A 22,446-nucleotide genomic window follows, 5' to 3' on the forward strand; every position below is an offset into this window, starting at 1 on the left:
TTCAAATCAACTTTACAGGGAGTTATACCTGAAATCTTGATTTGCATAATACACGTCACTGTCCGTGAACAGAAAACCACAATTTAAGTCACACGGAGTTAGTGTGCACTCGAAGTTGGTTGCTTGACGGTTGTCAGCCCACTTTGAGGTCTGTGGATATAGAGGGAAAAATTGTGTCGATGTCGGTTAGAGTTCCCGAGTAGCTCAATGGTAGAGCGTTGGTACGTTAAACCAAAGGTCCCGGGTTCGATACCCGGCTCCGGAACAATTTTTCCCTCGAAATTATTCAAATCAACTTTACAGGGAGTTATACCTGAAATCTTGATTTGCATAATACACGTCACTGTTCGTGAACAGAAAACCACAATTTAAGTCACACGGAGTTAGTGTGCACTCGAAGTTGGTTGCTTGACGGTTGTCAGCCCACTTTGAGGTCTGTGGATATAGAGGGAAAAATTGTGTCGGTGTCGGTTAGAGTTCCCGAGTAGCTCAATGGTAGAGCGTTGGTACGTTAAACCAAAGGTCCCGGGTTCGATACCCGGCTCCGGAACAATTTTTCCCTCGAAATTATTCAAATCAACTTTACAGGGAGTTATACCTGAAATCTTGATTTGCAAAGTAAATATTATTCAACATCTTGAAAACGGCGCAGATTTTAAAGATATTGCAAGAGAGTTTAAAGTAATATTTATTTAATTCTTCATCCATTCATTTATACATTCCATATCTTTGCATCTTCATTTACTCATTCATTCATTTACTTACATATTTACTTAGTTACTTTCTTTTCTTCTTACTTTCTTATATATTTATTATTGTATTTTATAGATTTATTCTACGAAATGAAATTAATTTATATTAACGTATCAGAGCCACCGGCGTGGCTCAGTCGGTTAAGGCGCTTGCCTGCCGGTCTGAAGTTGCGCTCGGGCGCGGGTTCGATCCCTGGTTGGGTTTTTTGCGAGGTTTTCCCCAATCGTAAGGTGAATCCCAGGTAATCTATGGCGAATCCTCGGCCTCATCTCTCCAAATATCTCGCTATCACCAATCTCATCGACGCTAAATAACCTCGTAGTTGATACAGCGTCGTTAAATAACCAACTTAAAAAAAACGTATCAGATTCACTTTTTTTTTTGGTGAATTAACTCTTAATTTTAATCCCATTCCCATATGATCGATTTTTTTAATGTCCATATTATTCTTTGACTTTGGTGTTCTACCTAAATGTGATGCTTGCTGATTGCAGGGGACTTGCTCCAAATGTTATAATAATATATCTTACAAGCAAATATTCTGATGGGGGCAGATAAAAAAATTATTTTTTTTCTTCCACCATATTAATAAAGTCAAAAGAAGTGCTTATACAAATTTTGGCCACTCGACCGCAATTATGAGGGCTGTAAACAAAATAACTTCGCCAGGGGGCGTTAACAGATCACTGGAAAAATTTATTGGGACAGATACAGCAATTGTTGAGCTATTTTTCAACATATTCCCCACCAGAACTGAGACATGTTATATCATAGGATCAACAGAGAGGTGCAGACGGCTGTCAAACACTGGTTCCGATCCCTGGCGGCTGACTTCTAAGACACAATGATACAAAAATTGATCCCATGGTATGACAAATGTCTCAATTCTAGTGGGGATATATTGACAAATAGCGTAACAATTGCTGCATCTATTTCATTAATCTTTCATGTAATTGTGCTTTTTTCTGTAAACGGCCCCAGGGAAAATCACTTTCTGGACGGCCTCGCAATTGCGTTCGAGTGGCCAAAATTTGTATAAACACTTCTTTCGACATTAACATGGTGGAAGAAAAAATTTAACTTTTTTATCTGCCCCCATCAGAATGTTTGCTTGTAAGTAGGTAAACATTGGCTTTCTCTCATATCGACGGAGCAGTGCAATATTCGGCAATATGGTCAGATATCACCGTCCTTCTCAAGTCTTTCGCGATTCCAACTCAAAGAACGTAGAACTTTACACTCTTTGTCTTTACTCTTTCGATTTCTGCACGCTTCATCATCAAATTATCTTTCGTCTCGTTTCTATTTTCTAACCACGATGTAAATAATAGAGCACTTACCTGTGGCACGCTTAGTATACCCCTTCATAGAACATCTTGTTAGTCATCTTTTACAGTTTCCACCTCGCGACAACGGAATTCCTTGTCACAAATTTTTAAAAATACCTTAAAGAATAACCTTCTTAGCAATTCATTCTAATTATACTGACTACCATGTAGTCAGTGACCATTAATTTCGGTTTTTAGACGTGCATCCTGATGACGCTGTATTTTCACAATTATTGTTATCATTATAATTTTTTCCTATTATCTAGCATTATTTGAAATATATTAACATCCTATGTACCATTAGTTTAGTTTTCTACACAGTTTGTATTTCATTGTTTAATTAATAACAATAGCGGCCCGCGGTTAGAAAAGTTGGCAGTTCTGCATGAAAAATGGATATATTTAGCAAACGCATGCAGCTTATTGCATCTAACTCGGACAACGCGTGTAATCACAGCGCCTTCTCGAAGTTGACTGTGCACCCTAAATTGTACTCTAGCTATCCTCGCGCCCTGCTCACCCTGTGCGTGACATCTCTCCCGCCCGGCACAACTAGTTGCGTAGTAGGGGATATCACACAGTTAATTATTTTAGATAGAACACAATCTATTCTTAGAAACATTTTCATCTAGTTTCTGAATGTTAGTCCAATACTCAGAATCAAGTTGTTTGAATACCCGGCTAATAAGCAGTTTTATAAATACGCGATTTACACATAGTTTCTTCAAGAGCGTCTTGTCGAGGTTTTACAATAATAATAATAATGTGTGTATTCATCCAGTGTCTACCCATTTTACTTGCGTGATTCGGGTTCCGCATATTGCGGAATCGTAAGCTAATCATAATAAATTTTTAGCGAAGCGCCCGTAACAATATTTTTATGACTACTTACACCCCTACTTAGATAATTGAAAATAACTTCAAAATTGTAACACACCACTCTAAAGACACGATGTGATCACTGAAAAAGCTATAAACCACCCAACCCGCTCCAAATACTTTCGTTTCTTATATAGTCTACTACCCGATCGATTATTTTCTCAGACATTTTCACACGGAATCATCACTTACCCATTGGTATCATCATTGTTGCACTACACAGGAAAGCACTCCTTTCTTCCGCCTAGAGTAATCTATTCGTGTAACTATCTACCGAAAAGTGTATACAGGGTGATTTACCTACCGTCCCTTACGGAGTTTATTTCCAAAGACATTCTGAGCAAAAAATGTCATATAACTTAAACATTATTTGTCCTAATCTCAGTATTTTCAGAGTTATACTAATTTGAAATTATTTGTAAAATACCATTATTCTTGAGTTTTAAGAGTAAAAGAACATTACAGATAAAGAATGAACTATTCAGGAATATCATTTCTTTAATTAGCTAATATTTTTAAGTTAAACATTTGTTGTGAATTACATAGTTGCTTCGTATAGAATTTTTTTTTCGATTTTTAACTACAAAATTACATTTTCTTACGCATTTATCACAATAATTGTTACAAATCACGCCATCTTGTAAATTCTTCAAGACTGTACATTGGGATGCATAATTAAACTGTAAAGAATCAAGTTCCTAAAGTCATATGGTTTGTAACAATTTTTTGTGATAACTGGGTAAAAATGATGTCATTTTCAGTTAAAAATTTAAAAACAAAATCTGTACAAAGCAACTGACAACACATTTTTAGCTTCAGAACACTAACCAATTAAAGAAATGATGCTTCTGAATAGTTCATTCTCTATTTATAATATTCTTTTACCCTTAAAACTAAAGAAAAAGAGTACTTTACAAACAACTTCAAATTAGTGTAACTATGAAAATATTGAGATTGGGACAAATGTTTATATGACACTTCTTGCTCAGAATGTCTTCGGAAATAAGTTCCGTAAATGACGGTAAATCTTCGTGAATCACCCTGTATAAAAACCTGAACGAACCAAACCTAACCTGTCACTAATTCTCGATCTTTATTTTTTCAGGTATACAAGTATGTACGGTATAATTGAGGAATTTGGGGGAAAAACCAGGCAGCTCCAATTTTTTTTTTACCTATTTATGCACAGAGGAAGAAAAATACTCTCTATCGTTTGGTCGAAGAACCAGGTCTCGAAAAGTACTGAATTGGAACTGCCTGGTTTTTCCCCCATACCCCTCAATTGTAAAATTATAGCACCTCTCAGTTTCATTTCATCATGAAATAAGGCAACACAAATCAGACGTCGGTCCTGTGTGTGATGCGTAGCGAAGATACATTGATTATTATATCGTAATTGTAGAGAAGAGATACCGATACCTCTTTACAAATAATGTGAAGTCCAAGAATGAAAAAGAATGGACGCATAGTAGTTACCGGTATACAATAGCCACATGAAAAGTTATTTACTTTCATTTTAAGTAGATACCAAATGGACGTTCGCACAGCTTCGCTCAGTATGGAGATCGACGCAAATGAGCAGAAGAGTGAAGTTGATCTTCAACTCAACGTCAAATCCGTTCTCCTATACGGGTGTAAGACGTGGAAAGAGACGAAAGTGACCACAATAAAATTATAGATGTTCATAAGTCAATGTCTTCTGCAGATAATGGGTTTGTATTGGCCAAACATCTGGAGTAATTGTAGACTGTGGGAAGAGACGGGTCAGAAAAAGGTAAAGACTAAAATCAAAGAACGTAAGTGGATGTGGATTGGACACACTCTAAAAGTGCATCTATACGTTCAATTTTCCATGCGCGCAGTGCTGTAGTTGGAAACAAATCTTGCGATGTACTATTGTAATCTCCTTAGTCAGATTAGACTCCATACGGACTCGTACCGGTACTTCTTTTCCAAGGTTACTTCTTTGTCATGCAGTCTCCTCTGCAGACTTCCTTCAAGATCGCAGCCACAATTACACATAAGGGAAGAAATTAAACGCTGACATTGGTGGCCCAACACTTTTTAGGAACAAAAGCCTAAGAACTCTTTTACTATATTATGAGCATTCCTTTTCTTAGTGCAAATATCGTTCATTACAGTAATGTTCATTCACATTTTAATTGAAATTCCAATAGAATCTATATGTAAATGGACTCAAGATCCATGAATGCACGAAAAGTAACAATATTTCCCTCCTCTAGCAAACTGCTAGCATTATCTCTGAGCGAGTTTTAAAATTATCGAATCAGTGCAGAAAAATTCTTGAGGCACCACATCATAAAATTAGTGTTTTGCGAAGGCATCTACGCAAGTTTTGAAATTAGAAAATTAGTGTAGCAGATTTCTTGAGGCGCCACTTCATAAAATTAGTGTTTTGCGAAGGCATCTACGCAAGTTTTGAAATTAGCAAATTAGTGTAACAGATTTCTTGAGGTGCCATGTCATGAAGTTAGTGTTAATTACTTATATACATAAATACGACGGCGGTATGCAAAGCATTAAATTTACAAATCACAACTACTGAAGTGCCAAACCATGGTTTTCGATAAAACCACGAATGGACAAGCGCTTAAGCGAAGGATATGATATGCCAGCCGCTACTTTTATGCCATATATTAAAATCAATATGTTTTTCAAATAGCTAACACCCTGCATTTAAAAATCTATTAAAGATTATTTAAACATAATTAATATATTTTCGAGTCTCTATTTTTTTTTGCCGGTACGTTAACACCGAGTTTTTATTTTAGACGGTATTGCGTACCGGCCCAATTACAGCACTGCATGCGCGTACGCATGCAATCTGGAGAGAATATTGATAGCATTAAGTTGAAAACGCACGTTCAATTAAAATCATGCAGATTTCGTGTCTACATGGTGTGCCGTGTTGAACGTCATCTTACACACGCACACAGAAACAGAGAGAGTCGTAATTGTGTATTATAAAGTAGTGCACAGTATTCTATACTAAAAATGAAATATATTTTTTCATATAAATTTATGGTCGTACCCCTCTTCATTATGGAGAAACTACATTGCAAGTTCACAGAAGATGCTCGAAATGTCCACCATTCACTTCACAACACAATTTCCGTCCTCCTCCTCCTCCTCCTCCTCCTACTCCTCCATGAATGTCTTGCTCTTGAACAATGCCCCGAACTGTATTTCCTGCAGTCACAATTGCATTCAACACTTTCAACAGATGCTCTTTCATGGCGTGTCGTTGAGAGTAAACTAGTCCCTCCATGTGATCCCACAACCAGAAGTCGCAGGGACTGAGTTTAGGTGATCGCATCGACCATGCATCGACCGGCCCGTTGCGTCCACTCCATCTGGATATCATTCATTCAAATGACGAACTGCACGACAGTAATGCGCAGATGCTTCATCTTGAAATAGCCAAGTGTTAAACCGTGTTGACAAAGGTTTGTTCTGATAGTTCAGTCTGCAGAAAGAGCAAATACGCAGCACCTGTTGACTGATTTAGCGTTTCTCTCTCTTCAGTAACAATAATAATGTGTAGGCCTACTGTAGAGTGTTACCTGAGCGACTGATGTATGACTAGCTTCGACGTAACGCCAACTCGAGCGCCCCACAGTGATGCCATATCTCGATAACAAAACCTTCACGGTTATATATTTATTTGACAAAATCTGTTTATATTGGAATATAGAATACTCTACAATACTTTATAGTACACAAGACGACTCAATATATATATATATATATATATATATATATATATATATATATATATATAAGGTATCCCCGTAACATGCCATGAAGGCACTTGGGGGGGGGGGCATGGAGGTAGAGCCCCATGCTTTCCATGACCTCGGCACTAGAATGAGGTGGTGTGGTGTGGTCGGCACCACGCTCTGACCGCCTTTTACCCCCGGGAAAGACCCGGTACTCAATTTTATAGGAGGCTGAGTGAACCTCGGGGCAGTTCTGAAAATTTGGCAACGAGAAAAAATCCTGTCATCACCTGGGGCCTGTTTCTCAAAAATACTAGTTTAGTAGTTCACCAGTTACTAGTTACCAGAGTATATTTCACCAGCTCTAGTAGATTCTGTTTCTCAAACTATTTTACCAGTCTAGTAACTTGTGACAATTTTTCACTAGTTACATGATCTGTTTCACTAGTCAGCTGATTGAGTTCATTTGTTTATAGTCATTGGTAGGTATTGTTATTTGAGGTTAGAAGGCTAAGTTGTTTGTATTGTGGTTTCGATTTCTCTTTTCGGTTGAAATTCCATCAGTTGAAAGCAAATTAACTATACTCAATATGATTAATGAATCAAAGGATTATTATTCGGTGCTTTTTCAAGCATGTTAACAAAAAATGATGAAATAAACGAATGGACAAAAAATGTTGTAATGTGTGAGGCTATGGAACTGATACCTCAGAACAAAGATTATGCATACGTTAGGGACACTTACTGGCCCAACATTAAGAAAGCAATTTTGATAAGTACCAATTCAAGTTCACAGTATCGTAATTTGAACATATGATGTAGCTAGTGGGTCTACTGCCGACATGAATGCCACTTATGACTTGATGAAAAATTCGCTAATTTTTTTTTGTTTTACATTTTATCTATTCATAAATTATTGTCGTTATATATTTAATTTGTAGGTTAAAGTTGACAATGTCAGAAGAACTGGCAGTGGAGGAGGAACGCTAGTAAAAATTAGTTGATGAATTGATATTAGATTATTAGGAAACAATTCTGCAAGTGTTGCTGGTCTAGGACAGAAAGACTAGATGGCATTGGAAACTAATCAACATCCCGATTTGTAGAGCAATTTGTATTTGAAGCTTTGCTGATAATGCAAGACTTCTATTTTTTTGTCTTGTTATGGCAGGTCCCACTATATTTAACAACTTTTCAAGCTTTTCAGTACTTTACCTAAACCGTTCATTATATTTAAACAATGCTCCCGTAAAGGAATAATAATTGTTCTTTCTCGATACAGTTTTAGCTCTTCTCACAACTTCTTCATGACTTCATTCGGAATCACCAAACCAGATATTAAAAGAAAATAACTACAATATTTTATTGTATCTGAGAAAGGTTGTCACTGGTAACTGATAATACAGAAATCACCAATCTTTAGAGTCTTGTAGGAATATTCCTGTTGAATACTAGTGTAATCAACTAGATTAGCATTTTGAGAAACAGAATCACTTATGAACTGGTGAAATCGACCAATATTACTAGTCTGTGAACTGGTAACTATTACTTTACCCTTGTAGTTTCTAGAAACACAGACTTGTAAAATAAACTAATATTACTACTGTACAGACTAGTATTACTAGTCCATGAGTTTTGAGAAACAGGCCCCTGGGATCGAACCCCGGACGTTTCAGTCCGTAGCCAGCTGCTCTACCAACTGAGCTACCCGGCCGCCCATATATATATATATATATATATATATATATATATATATATATATATATCCTATTAAATATCAATCCAATACTTGTGGTTAAACACTCCATAGGCACTTGTATTTGCGAAAATCTTCAATAAAACTAATCGTACTTGCCGCCATTTTCAGCTTAAAAGGTCCACCATCACCAATCAAAACAATTTTCAGTTTATTCACGGGCACCTAAAACAATGAGCTGCTTGCTACATGCTACTGTTGAATGAAAAACGCACAAAATACCCAGCGGCGATAGGTAGCTTTCAATTGCCGCATGCGCTATCATTTTTTAGTGGAAAAAGGCATGCACAATTGAATACGCTTCGTTCACGATTGTATATTGTGACTGAAATTGAAACAAAAGTTGAATCGTGTAGAAGTATAGATGCACCTAGAAAGAATGACGGAAAGGAACCCTTGATTGGAACCCGCAAGGCAGTAGGAGGAGAGGAAAACCAAGAATGACTTGGAAGAGAAGGGTGGAGCGAGAAGTGGAAGAGGAGGGGAAAGCGCTACCGTCAACAGGGTGAGCTGGAGGAAATTCGTTGCTGCCCTATGCTCCACTGAGGAGTAAGAGGTAATAAGACGAAAAAGAAGAACAATTTTAAGTAGATATAGAGAAACTTTGAGCTACCTGAATTTTTCAAGTTCCAGTTATAACCAGGGGCGTATTTAGGCCTAGGCAGACTAGGCAGCTGCCTAGAACGGCAGGATTTTAAGCTACCGTATTATTGTCAATTTTTTTATTATTTTTTAAATTTTATTCATAACTCTTTAAAAGGGTACATGAACTTCAACGCACAATGAAAAGGATGTGAATAACATTGGCAACATTGAGTTCAAATTTAATCAACACCCTGCCAACGGAAAAAAAAAAAAAACAGTTGTTTGATAATAATGTCACAATGCGATCACAGCACTTTTTTCAATGTTATGCCCTCTCACGTGGTAAACTTAAAGAACTTACTGCTATTATAATATATTACGATACGTTAGGAAGGTAAATCTCGTTGTTAGCAATCGTAAGCTTTGTGATGAGAAGACGCTGCTAACTCTGTCATAAGAGCAGCATCAACACTGAATAATGCTCATTCAGATTTCAATTCAAAGAAAAAACCGCCAGCCATTGTAGCAGCTGGACGCTTGGCAGTTCAGTTTAATTTGAAACAGGTAAAGGGTTTTGTTTTGTACCTAGGTGATTTATATTTTAATATCTTCTACAGTCAATTGTTCACTATTAGTGTCTGTTGTATTCAAGATCGACTTTCACGAGGCCGTGGAAGAAAGAGCACGAAAGCATTGTTGATACTTATGAAGGCCAAAATTTAGACAGTCCAGGACCGTAGTATGAGCTTCTCGATAGAGTTGTAGATAGTGAGCTGGCTGTATTTTATCCAACTAAATTGAATTCTTTGAAACCACATAATTTAATACTTAATTTTGAATCACCAATAGTACCGGAACTATTGGCGAAATACTGACGCACCAAAATTATGCAATGGAACAAGAATTGGTGTGAGAAAAAAAAAGGTAATATAAGTGACAATAAGAACTGGTAAAACAAAAGGAGAAAATGTTTTATCTCACATACTTCTATGATACCTACTAACTTGCCTTTCGATTTTAAGAAACTGCAATTTTATTTCAGTGGGACTAGCATTTGTAATGGCCATAAAGCTTAGGGACAGTCGCTCAAAGTTGCAATATTAACTTAGAAAGTCCGTGTTTTTCACATTCTCAACTATGCAGCTTGCTCTCGAGTGGGCACACCTAAACATATTTTACATACATAAATTTATGCAAAGGAGGGGAAAACAAAGCATTTTACACACATCGAAAAGCAATTCAATGATATTTTTGTTATGTTGGTAATGTTAGTATGTGAATGTACGTAAGCCCAGTGAAAATAACATTGTATTAATTCTAAATTATACGTCTCTCAAAATATTGTTGTTCATGTCCGAAAATGTGTTACTGCGAGATTCTATCCGTATAATCACGTTGCCAATCAGTTAAGCATTGTGGGAAGAACAATGTCTTAATTTCTAAAATATATGTATTCCACAATATTATTATTTACGCTAAAAAGTGACTTACTGCGAATTTATATATTGTATCTTTATTTTGTATACAAAATAAGATATAATATAACTAATATGTTCTTAATTTCTGAAATACAATTTCCCAAGTCATATTAAAAAAACTGGGTATGATATAAACTGGCGTACAGCGGTCAAGGAGCAAAAAATATTCGAATATAAATTAAATTATGGCGTACATATTGATTCTTTGGTATGACCGATAGAGAGATACATTTTTGTTGACGATGACACCCCAACGGGTTAAGACTGTTAACAATGGAATTCTCTATTTACCGTCAGCTCTTTCTGAAGTTCAGATGAAAGCACACATAGTCATGAAATTACGTGAAATGTATGTCAGGACAGCTTCACATCATGTACAGATCTTATATCATTTTATCTCTGCCTCTGTGTAACGTCACATTTGCGGTGGGGAAGAAAAGAGATGGCAGAAAGGTTGTAATGCGTTTTAATACTCTAACGCTCACGAATAATATAAGGCACTTGAAATTTAATAGTCATTGACCACCAGAGATGAAATATAAGATCTGTAGAACATTCGGTCAACGCAATGTGGGTGTATAGGGACCAAGGGGTGTTTTTGTTTTGCTGAACTTCAAGACAATGCTGACTCATTTAAAGTTCGAGTGACTTTAGCCTGTATATATTTTCGTTGATTTTACTTTGTTTGTAGTTCGATTTTTCTACTATTTTATTTTATTTATGGTGATGTAGAGGAGATGGTCTAGTGGCCTTAACTACTCCAGATTAAATAAATAAACAAAAAGAGAAAAATATATATAATTCAATTTAAAAAAATTTAAACACAAGGCTCACGATGCAATGTTTTCTTCTCGGTGCCTGATCTACAGCTGTTTTAAATAGAGTTAACCCTGGTAGGCATTAATTATTTCATGTAAGTGACGCTATGTAAAGATTCATTTTTATGAACGAGGTTGTCTATAGTTCAATTTCCGAGATTTCCGAAAAGTCTAACAACCAGTTTAATTAAATATAGAAGCAAAAATGAAAACCCGGGCAATGCCGGGTGTTCCCAGTTAGTTCCTTATAATGAGTGACAGTTGGAAAAAAGCTAAGTCGCTCTCAATACCGGCAACACCTCTGATTGAGGTTCTCTATTATCTGGTAGTACATCTCACTTGACGATATGTGTCAGAGGAAGAACAGTTGTTTGTATACATCTGAAGTCTGACTAGTGTAATATGTAGCTAGTCAGCGATGTATGCAATGGAGGGGGAAAGGAACTGGCCACCCTACCCCATTATCTCTTGGCCTAATTGCCTCATGAGTGATGGTGTCACTTGTGGGTCCAGACCTGTCTTCGGACAATTGACTAACAATACCGGAAACTCGCGAAAGACAAGGCAATAAAAAAGAGGAAATTGTGAGAAAAAGTGCAAAAATAGATGTGCTATTTAAAAAACAAACAGAGCCAGCTTGTTCCAGTTCGAGTCCAGATACATCAGAGTGTAAGAATGTGACGAAGAGTACTGAGAATAGTGAAGTCTGTGGTTTATCTGAGGCAGGCTTTTCTAATATTAGAAACAGTAATAATGACGCGGAATCAATTATTTCAGTTGATCCAAATGTAGCATATAGGCCTAGGACGAAATAAGGGACGGAAATATTTTTCTCTGCCTAGAGGCGCCAAGTAGCTAGATTAGCCCCTGGTTATAACATACTGTGTATGCCCTAATTGAGCATGCGCAGTACGTTATAATTGGAACTGGAAAATTCAGGTGGCCCAAATTTTGTTTTTGGGCCTGTACGCTGAAATTATAATTTATTCTAATGTATTTTTAAGATATGGATTTAGTGCGAATAATATAGGCCGGTGTCGTGTATAGTTCCTGGGGTAGCTCAGTCAGCAGAACATTCGCGCGCTAAGAGAAGGATCTCGGGATCGATACCCGGCCCCGGAACAATTTTTCCTTGAAATTATTCAAACCTGCTTCACAGGGAGCTGCTACCTGAAAGCCAGATTTGCATAATATAGGCCTATTTATGAAACGACATGTTTGACAATTTTTGTAATGAAATGTGTGTGCGGTTCCTTCTTTATATTATTTTTTCACACAGAAATTATGGGCGAGCTTCCGAACAGAGGCAGTGACATTTCCTCTAAGGTTAGAGGCCAGTTTAGGTGTGTGTGTATTAATCGAAAAAAAAAGTCATATAAACATGTGTCCTATTCTCAATATTTTCTAGCCCCTAATTTTCGTTTAATAGGCCACACACACACCTAAACTGGGCTCTAACCTTTAGGAAATGCCACTGCCCCTGTTCGGAAGCGCGCCCGAACTTATAATTATCCAAATGACTTGACACAGGCTATTAAGGTCCGGACCCCGTTGTATTCTGTTTTACTTTTAACCACCGGATTTCTTTGAAGAATTACATATTAAAAGTCTGATTGCGGTACCGTAGCTATTCTATGGGCCTAGGCCCTAGTGTGTTACGATGTATAGTTACTGACCTCCCAGTAACGTTCTCTTCATCTTTCCCACCACTGAACTAATAGTATGACACTGGGTATCGGTACTATGATAGGTGATCCGTGATGATGAGTTTAGTTGTTTCGTCGGCGTAGTTTTATTGAGGTGTACATCTTATACTGTATTTCTGAAACTCCACTTGATTAGTTTGCGTCGTTAGGTAGATGCGAGTTCGCGCGTGTTTGATTATAATCAAATATAATACATGTACTAAAACTAACAATTTTTTTTAGAGTTATGAAAATTACTAATTATTCTCTAACATGCAAGTACATTCAGTAGGTTATACACAAACATATTAAATCTCGAATTTAAATCTCGATTTTTTTTAAATTAGCAGTTTCTGGCAGCGAATACGTAGACTACTGTACTTCGTTTTGGTGTAATGGTTAATACTGTGCACCACGTTATGGAACTCTCAAATTACAATGTGACGATCGTTGCGATAATATTATAATAAACTTTAAGTGTGATTAATTTCCATTTGTAGATGGTAAAACTTGTATTTATAGAAGACGCAGTGGGTAGTTCCGCTTTGATTGCTGATGTCAGCATTGTATGTGTAGAGGAATATAAGCAAGGTACGTAGGTACATAACTAATCATAAATGTTTATATACATGTGTTTACCTACGAATTAATTATACATAATAATATATAATATAAAGGAAATGTAATGGAGGCTACCGAGTGCGAGCAGATTCTACTATCAGCTGTGATTGGAACAGTATGACATCACCATCAATGAATCCTATTTTTAGAAAGAGGGCATGCGCAATATTTATGAAATAAATATCCGCCATTCACAGCAGTCGATTTTGTTGTTGGTAAAATGCAAAACTTCCGATGAAACTACGATTAAATGTTAAGACGAGGAAATAGCTTTCCGTAACGATGCTAGGAATTCTGTGAGTGTAAGGTATATAATGAAAAATGTGTGATGAATGCCATACTCCTGTGAGAAAATAGGTTAGAGGTTATGAAATTTGTTTCAAAAATAAGCATGTGAAAATAGTTTCAGTTTTTGTGTATTCTATTGCCAACATTATTTCCCACTTTCTATTACAATATATCCTTCATTTGTTATGCTTACATGAAGTATAATTTGACATTTGAACATTAACAATTTTTCTGTCCATCTAATGGTAATTCAGCCTTTCATTGATGTTTTAATGTGTATATTTGCATGCCATTACCATTTTTCACATGTAGGCTATTGGAAATAGTTATATGCATGGTGCTTGTTAAGTCTTCGGTACGACTAAGCTTACCTTCATAACCTATTTGTTGAAATGATATAGCTTTTATTATAATTATGCCTATTTCGAACTGGAGTCAGTGGGACCGATTCTGTGTTGAGTACATTACTCATGCTTATTTGTTTACACTTGCAATAGGAAGAAACTGTTCATATTTCAGTACATGTATCTAGATACTGTACTAAAGACATTGTTAAAATAATAAAGGAAGCTTTGTGTTAATTAGGTATGTTCTTATATCTCATGTTGTACATAGTTATTTCTAAAAGTATATGGACTTTCATCGTCCAATCTTCGTATGTTTTAATATAAGAATGTACTTTACGTTAGGCCTATAGATCAAAGCAGTTGTTTGTTGGGCTTCCCATTTGTTGATGACTGGTTTTGTTCATGCATAGATTCAACATTGTGGGGAGAGGGTGGGAAATATAATATAATTACGTAAAATTTCACATTCAAACCACTTCTCAAGAGCAGAAGTTACTATTTGTTATTTTCTAATACCTAAAAGTCAATTGTTGAGGATTTGTGGGGTGTAATAGAAATGTGGAACTGGCCTGTCATATAATTATTTTGTCCACTTTCATGAGCTGTATACTATATGTTTTTATTTCGTTGAAGTAATTTATATGTGTGTGTGTGTGTGTGTGTGTGTGTGTGTATGAAAACTTGCATTGTGTTTCTCTCATGGCACATGCAGAAAATTCTCCCGTGTTGACACCTTTTAAGGTAATTCTACAGAAGAACTAGACCAAAGGGGGCACCGTTTTTCATTAACAACTGCGTACTACGAATAGTACAGAGTACTAAGCACGTGGATTTACTTTCTGACATCAAATACTTTCCACAGAATAACCTAGAACTATTCATCTGTTGTACATAGTAATGAATGCATGTGTCGCTGCCATATTTGCACATTAGACATCATGCGTGAATGGATCACCATTTAAATGTAAAACACAATTGTTAATTATGTCGAAATATGACATCCTTCGACAATTTCTATCTCCATTGGCACTAAAAATGCTTTCTCGCCGGCGCAGTCCAGTCTCCAAACACCCACAGTCCAGAAATTTCAACCTGGACCTCTTGAGCAAACTTAAGGGATACTGGGACTGAGTTTTGAAAGTTGTGGAGTTTTTGATCAACTGCTTTCAAATTCGGTCGGTTTTTTTATGTCTACATTTAAATAATAGTACCAAATTTCATTAAGTTTCATGCATTAGTTCCTTTTATGGATCATCATTTAAATGTAAAACGCATAGTTAAGTTAATTATGTCGAAATATGACCTTCGACAATAATTTCTATCTTCACTGGCACCCAAAATGCTTTCCTGCAGGTGTGGTCTAGGCCTGCAATCACACACTGTCCAGAAATTTGCACCTTCACTGGCACTGAAAATGCTTTCTTACTGATGTTGTCCAGGCCCCCAAACATCTAGTCCAGAAATCTCGCAAGCAAACTTTAGGGACACTGAAACTGTTATTTTAAACTTTCGAACTTTTTGGTCAGTTGCTTTCAAAGTATGTGGTTTGTTGTGTCTGTGTATTTAAGTAATAGTCCAAATTTCATATTTCCTTAGATATTAGTTTTCACTTATTTTAATGATATTAAATTATGTTTAAATTAAAAGTATTCATGATGGCTTCAGAATTGTTATACATTTTTAAATTTTCAGTGAAGGATTTACATTTCATGATTAAGAAACCTGCACAAGGATTTTTAAATTCGAGTATTGGTTAATGGGATAAAAAAATTTTCATAATTCTAGTAGTAGTAGCAGCTTTATTTTGCCTAGCAGAGTTAAGGCCATAAGGTTTTCTCTGCCATTCAACCAGGTTTGAATCATATACATTAAATACATAATCAGAACGAAACAACACAAAAGTGTACACCTAAGAGATTACATGAAATAAAGTAGACAATTACATATGAAGATCAGTTACATAATACAAAACAAGGGAGATAGGCCTATATACAACTTATAAGACATGGAAATTGAAGAGTCCATGGAAAGAACAAGCTAAGTCACTTCTTGTTTATTTTTGTTTTTGGTCCCATCTGCTAGCTCATAAAGTGAATTATTTCAGAGTGGCAAAAAGCCTGCATTGTAACATGGTAACTTAAACTAACCTAAATGAGATGTAAACTAATGATGTATCAATGTATTAAAGTTAAGAAATAATCCCCTGTAAAATTTTAGAAAAGTGACAGCATTTTCTTTCCGTAGACCCTCCAATTGCTAGAGATAAATTTTACGTTTACCTATACAGTAATAACGTGGTTTTGGGGGGACATACTTAACCTTCACGTTATAGCTGAACTGTGATATCTCAGAAGTGATTATAGTCCGTGTGTTAAGGAAATGACAAGTCACATGGAGATGGGTAAAGCCGGTAATTTAATGCAATATAACTCTATAGGCCTACATGAATTTAAATAATGTAATACGCACTGTAATATAAACAAAACATTCACCAGTTATGCAGTTTAATAGTTCACTTCACAGTTTATAAAGTATCCTGATCTTACACCGACTTAAAAAAGTCCAAAAGTTTTGTTTGATGGACTAAATCACTGTGTTGCTTCTCCGCATATTGTTTTATATTAGCAAGATGGAGGAGATGAACACTGTTTGGTTCACTTCGCCTTTAAGCTTTTCACTCACTGAATATGCTTTTCGTTTTTGCGACATTAATGAACTTAACGTTTAATTAAATTAAGGCTCAGAACATGTGACACAGACTAAAACTGAACAACTTGACGCTCAGAACATGTGACACAGACTAAAACACAGTACAGTATAATTTTCACTTTACAAGATTTGAGAAAAGTAAAATTCAAAACTTGTTAAGGCACAATTTGTTTCCCATTATGTCTGCAAAATCCCTTGGAATGCAGTTTTACAACTCCCGAAGAAAAGGTTATTGTCCACTTAGGGCTGTGCATATACTTGCTGATGCAGCATAGCAGTACATTATGCTGCAGAAATGCTTTATGCAGTATTATCTTTTACATTAATTTTTTTTAAGATGGAATTCCACTAAATACATTGTATATTTTATATTTTTTACTTGGGGACATACCTTTCCCGTGTTAAATATGAATTCATGATAAATCGAGCCGTGCTATATTGGACTTTTACTGTAAACTACCAATAATAGACGCATAGGAAACATAATGAGAATATAAACAATTTGGATGACAATGAAATCACTTGAAATCGACTATATATACAGTATACGAATACAAGAATTTAAGCCAGTTGTAAAGCATAAGAAACTGCGTAGCGAAAATGATTAAGTAAAATATAATAATAATGAGAACTTGTCATGTGAAACAAATTATTTACAAATTTCCGCAAAAGTCTAGTTCTGTTCATTAAAAATATTTCTTAGTAGAGTTGACTTAAAGACTTTTGGACTCCGACTACTACTGATTTCCTGTGTCAAGGAATTCCAGGAATGAACTGTGTATTTTGTGATGGAAGCAGAGTAGAGAGATGTTGGATGGGTTGGTATTGATAGTACAAGGTTATGTTGCGAATGTGTATCATAATAAAGTTGTGATGGGATGCTAGAAGTGTGAAGCAAGGAACCAGGTAAATAGACGTGGAATTATTTAGAGTCTGACTTAGTAAACAGAGTCAATGAACTGAGCGTCTCTCTTAAATGAAGCCAAGATAATTGTAAGAAATTCTCGGAGACATGATCGTAGCGACGGCTGTTAAAATGAAGTGGACACACACATTATGAAACACTGAAATTTTAATGACAATTCAACACTAAGATCGCTATACAAAACATCACAATAGTCAAAGTAAAGCATCACCAGGGTCTGAGTTTAGAAGAAAATATTTTTTTTTTAGTCTTTTCACTGAATGCAAGATTAAGAAATTCTGCAAAAGAATTAGATCAAAGGAAGCACCAATTTTTCTTTTTCAATTGCATACCACAAAAAGTATAGAGTACTAAACACGTAATTTTACTTTCTGGTACCCAATGCTTTTCATAGAATAATCTAGAAATATTCACCTCTTGTATATAGCAGTAAATGGATGTATTGCTGCCATGTTGTCCACATCAGATGTAAACAATTTTCAGTGCATGAAAATTTCATTACTGGATGACCTGTCTCGTCTTCTTCTGTTTCCAATTTTCTGTTGTATCTTCTGATCTTCTATGTGTCTTAGCTGTATATTCTTGAAATCACATCGTATATTTAATCCAAATTTTTATTATTAATTATTTATCTGAGGCAATTCCAATCCTGCTTCCTCTGAAACTAGTGCCGGGTATGTTAGTCATTCTCAGAAGCATGTTCAGAAGTTAAGAAGGAACATGCTTCTGAGACACGTAATGTAGGTATATAAGTTTGCTTCATAAGTTCAGGTGAATTCCTTTAATGAGTGAGGTGAATTATGAGTAGGTGACATAATACTATCCCTTTGGGGGCCTGAACCGCATCAGAAAGAAGGCATTTTAGTGCAGTGATGTGGACAATATGGCGGTGATACATCTGTTCACTACTGTGTACAACAGGTGAATACTTCTAGGTTATTCTGAGTAAAGTATTGGGTGCCAGAAAGTAAAAACAGGTGCTTATTATTCTATAATATTCGTAGTACACATTTGTAACAGAAAAAATGACGTTTCCTTTGGTCTAGTCTAGTTTTTCTGTAGAATTGCCAACATTTTCATTCAAATTATAATTTTTTTCTTGATAATTGTCTTTAATTTTTAAATGTTAAAAATTCATAAATCATGAGAGGTTTTCAATGATGAGCTGATTCCATGCATACCAGTAACTTTGTGTATTGGAGTATGCCAAGTATTCTTGCAAAGTTTAATGTAGAGACCTTTTTATTGACCAGAAACGTAGTTTTGAGAAAACACAAGTTTCAGTGGGTGTGGTAGGTTAAAGGTAGGCCACTCACCAAAACAGATTCGTTCAGTACGTTCGGATTTTTATTATAATATCACTCGTTGCATTTCCGAGTTGATCATCTAAAACTTACTTACAAATGGCTTTTAAAGAACCCGGAGTTTCATTACTGCCCTTACATAAGTCCGCCATTGGTCCTTATCCTGAGCAAGATTAATTCAATTCCTAGCATCATATCCCAACTCCCTCAAATCCATTTTAATATTATCCTCCCCAAAGGTCTTTTTTCGTCATGTCTCCCAGCTAACATTCTATATGCATTTCTGGATTCATCCATATGTGCTACATGCCCTGCCCATCTTAAACGTCTGAATTTAATGTTCCTAATTATGTTATGTGAAGAATACAATGTGTGCAGTTCTGCATTGTGTAACTTTCACCTTCACCATTCTCCTGTAACTTCATCATCTGAGTGTTGCTTTTTACTGATAGAGCGAGAATATTGCTCCTTGTAGTGTTCTGAACTAATCCTGGAAACAAAATGAGTAGCTATGAGGAGGATGTATTTTTAATTGTGTTAGCTTTGGAAGAAGAAATAACAAAATAAGCTTCACATTATCAATTTCATTTATGCCTTTAATATTACCGCAGTTGGAGGCCTTGCAATCGAAAGTATTGGGTGCTAGAAAGTAAAACCACGTAACTAGTATACTATTCATAGTATGCAGTTGTTACAGGGAAAATGTTACCTTCTTTCTGTTGTTTTCTGCTTGAGCTTTTATCGTGATCAGGGAAATATATTTTCAGAAAAAAGTTACTATGATCAGAAATCTCTATGTTCATACATAAAATAACCAGTAGGTAGGTAGATAAACGTATAACATTGTGTGGTAGACCATAGTAGATAGATAAAACTTAACATTGTGTGTTGTTGTTTATTGAACTGTCCGAAGACAGGTCTGAACGTCACAAGTAATACCAACAAGGCACCACTTATGAGGCAACTAGGCCAGGAGATAATGGGGTAGTGTAGCCAGTTCCTTTCCCCCTCCATTGCATACTTCGCCCACTAGCTACATATTACACTAGTCAGACTTCAGATGCATACAAACAATTGTTCTTCCTCTGACACAATCGTCTAGTGAGATGTACTGCCTCATAATAGATGTGCATATCAGCCAGAACCTCAATCAGAGGAACATTGTGTGTGGTAGACCATAATTCAATTATTTGAAATTAATTTATATTTGTAATAAAAGTTTGGAGATTTATCCTTCGAAGAAGTGGAAAAATTCAAATATCTTGGAACAACAGTAACAAATATAAATGACACCCGGGAGGATATTAAATGCAGAATTAATATGGGAAATGCCTGTTATTATTTGGTTGAGAAGCTTTTGTCATCTAGTCTGCTGTCAAAAAATCTGAAAGTTAAAATTTATAAAACAGTTATTTTACTGGTTGTCCTGTATGGTTGTGAAACTTGGACTCTCACTTTGAGAGAGGAACAGAGATTAAGGATCTTTGAGAATAAGGTGCTTAGGAAAATATTTGGTGCTAAGAGGGATGAAGTTACAGGAGAATGGAGAAAGTTACACAACTCAGAACTGCACGCATTGTATTCTTCACCTGACATAATTAGAAACATTAAATCCAGACGTTTGAGATGGGCAGGGCATGTAGCACGTATGGGAGAATCCAGAAATGCATATAGAGTGTTAGTTGGGAGACTGGAGGGAAATAGACCTTTGGGGAGGCCGAGACGTAGATGGGAGGATAATATTAAAATGGATTTGAGGGAGGTGGGATATAATGATAGAGACTGGATTAATCTTACACAGGATAGGGACCGATGGCGGGTTTATGTGAGGGCGGCAATGAACCTTCGGATTCCTTAAAAGGCATTTGTAAGTAAGTAAGCAATAAAAGTTAGGGCCTGCATATGATACTTGCTTTGCTGTTACGAATGACGCATATGATCTAATTACAATTCGATTATGTTTTCATAGTAATATATACAATTTGTATTCAATATTTTATTAAATATGACCATAAATATTCAATGAATAGGAAAAATATGCCTCAGACTGGGCTGAGAAATTTTGTGTCAGAAGAAGATGTGCCTCAAGGCAGGATTGGCAAGGTAATTTACTCGAATTAGATTTTATGCAAGGGAAAGTCGAAGGTATAATTTCCACGAGTGCATAAAATCTGTTTACTTTCGTGTGCTATACAAGACTGGGAATAGTGAGACATTGTTGTCTGCTGCAGATTCAGATTTTGATTCAGAGGTATGTATAAAGCATTTTGTTGGTAAATTGATTATGAATATATAAATATTATATATGCTGACACTAAAGCTTCTTGTAGACAGAGTCATCGAACTTGTTATGTTTATATTAGGTCCACTCTCCCTCCAAGGATTTGTGAAGTGGTACTCTGGCCGTGAGCCTGCCAACATGGACATGATATGTCTGTGATCAGAAAATGAGCATTCTATTGATAACCTATTACAAAAAGTTGGTTCGTCAACTTGATTTTATATACAGTAGAACCCCAGTAATCCAAACCCCGCTAATTCGAAATTTCTGATAATCCAAACAGAAACTGTGAATAGAGGAAAAAAAATTAAAATCCCACTTGCAATGTAGAGGAAATATATTTTAATCATAGCACAGTACTTAAAATGATTACAGTTTTTAAGCTATCATTTAGTGGAATAGAAATTTTCTTGCATAAAAACGTCATTGCTGTATTTTACTGTGCATACCTGTATTTTATAATGCATTGTTTAACAATATTTTCTTCTTAATTATGTAGGCCCTAACTTTCACATGTGCATGAAAACACAGTAACTTTCATTTAACTAGAATAATCAGTAATCTTCTTTTGACACAAGGATCTAAACCTGCTAGATGATGTGGTATTGCATCTGCATCACATAAACATCACGTCAGTCGGCATTGCAGCAACGTGCTGTTCTATGTAGCATAATGCCAATTCAAGAGCATTTGCATCTGATTGTGACACAAGGTTCTTCGGGTCGTCTTCTGTTTCACTACCTGGACCTTCAGTTGTAATCAGGTTGATCCAGGATCATAGAGGCAATCTTTCGTCACTGAAGTCTTCATGACTGTTATCTGCTGCTATCCAATCTTGAAGGCAATTTTTCTCTGCATTTTCTCATCCTGGGATTTCTGGAACAAGTTGTAGGAGGCCATCATTGTTCACTGTTTGAACGGATGGAGTTTCTTCAGACATGGGACTTGG

At 36.0% G+C, this 22,446-nt stretch overlaps 1 protein-coding gene across 13 annotated transcripts in view; it reads left to right on the forward strand.

Moving 5' to 3' along the window:
- Positions 1-13,362: 13,362 nt before the first annotated feature.
- alph (protein phosphatase alphabet) overlaps positions 13,363-22,446 on the forward strand; it is a 142,071-nt gene continuing 132,987 nt past the window's right edge. For 5 of the 13 annotated variants that reach the window (XM_069833223.1, XM_069833232.1, XM_069833235.1 and 2 more), the window contains exon 1: positions 13,781-13,939. The gene's annotated coding sequence lies outside the window, so the exon portion shown is untranslated. Of the gene's footprint in view, positions 13,614-13,780; positions 14,001-22,446 lie in introns of those variants that run through there. The other 8 variants (XM_069833229.1, XM_069833230.1, XM_069833226.1 and 5 more) reach the window with 6 other exon arrangements.

The sequence above is a fragment of the Periplaneta americana genome, chromosome 8 (assembly GCF_040183065.1).
Source record: "Periplaneta americana isolate PAMFEO1 chromosome 8, P.americana_PAMFEO1_priV1, whole genome shotgun sequence".
In the NCBI taxonomy this organism is placed as follows: domain Eukaryota; kingdom Metazoa; phylum Arthropoda; class Insecta; order Blattodea; family Blattidae; genus Periplaneta; species Periplaneta americana.